Source organism: Suricata suricatta, chromosome X, assembly GCF_006229205.1.
Source record: "Suricata suricatta isolate VVHF042 chromosome X, meerkat_22Aug2017_6uvM2_HiC, whole genome shotgun sequence".
NCBI classification, from domain to species: Eukaryota; Metazoa; Chordata; class Mammalia; order Carnivora; family Herpestidae; genus Suricata; species Suricata suricatta.
The window spans coordinates 78,825,601-78,826,825 of record NC_043717.1 but is presented as its reverse complement, the minus strand read 5'-3'; the positions used below and the strand labels follow the sequence as shown (position 1 = coordinate 78,826,825).

At 43.2% G+C, this 1,225-nt stretch overlaps 1 non-coding gene across 1 annotated transcript; it reads right to left on the bottom strand.

The window, feature by feature from the left end:
* Window positions 1-521: 521 nt before the first annotated feature.
* Window positions 522-650, bottom strand: LOC115284515. The gene has a single exon (XR_003905261.1). It is a non-coding gene; the product is annotated as a small nucleolar RNA SNORA35 (small nucleolar RNA).
* Between the last annotated feature and the right edge of the window lie 575 nt (window positions 651-1,225).

Sequence of the window (1,225 nt, the reverse complement as noted above, 5' to 3'; positions counted from 1 at the left end):
AAACAGCCAATCCGAACCGGGGAATCCCAAGTTATCTTTGTTTAGTTTGATTAAAGCAGAATATAAGTTCTTAGCTTGCCCAGGTTTCTTGGCAAACGCATCAGCTTGGACAGGGACCAATGTCTGCAAGATACTTACAATCTCAGTCTAGCTTTTATCACATCAAAGGGAAACATTAACTTATCTCTCCTGTCCAACGAACACTTAAAGAGTAAATTGCCAGGAAAGTAAAATGATTTTCTCTTTTCATATCATCACCATGGAAATCTTAGATCCTTCCAGCATTGTCGACGTTATTTGATGGACTGAGAAACCGAGTCCAAGAGGGGTTCATGTGAATTGCTAAGAGCTACACAGTTCATAATATCGGTGATGACAATGTAATGACAATAACATTTTTGAGTTTCTATTGACTGGAATACGGACACAGTCAGCTTGACGTAGTAGTACCAGGTACTGAGCTGTTTGATGTGTCTCTCTGCCTCCTCACGTGTCTTAGCCAGGGTCCCAGGACCCCATAGATATGTACCCACCAGCATGCAGGAGTAGCCCACAGAATGACTCTCCCAGCTTTGTGGAGGGATTTGCTCTTGCACTGGTCGATGCCCAGTTGGTCAGGGAGAAGCCCAATGGGTTACTTGCCAGTGCTCGTAGACGGTAGAGCTGGGGCTGGGAGCCTGTGCCCTGTGCAGAAGAACCAGCTTGGAAGAGGGGGTGGAAACGACACCTGAAGCATGTCAGGATCCATGCTTAATTCACTCAGTATGGCTACAACATACATGGGTCAGCTTTAAGGGAAGGGAATGTGAGTTTAGAATCAGGCAGATCTGGGTTCAGAATCCCAGCTCTGTCACTCATGAGCTGTGGAACCTCAGAAACTCACTTAAGCCCTCTTGGCCTGTGTTTCATTATATGTTAATGGGATCAATAATGACTTGTTTATCGACACTTGACTGGTGGGAGAACTGGAAGAAATAACTGTTGCAGAGTCCAGTCTAGTACCTGACATCAGTAGATGTTCAATAAGTAACAGCCATTGGTACCACCAAACATCTCCTGCCTCACCAAAGACGATTCCCTTTCTCTTTCAAATTACCATTTGTGAGGAACTTGGTTACAAATTTGTGGAATTTTTAAAAATTCATACTTTTGCATGTTTTTTCGACTTGTCTTATAATTTCCCTTTACAAAAGCCAAGTTGCTTTGTACCTAATTATTTATGTTG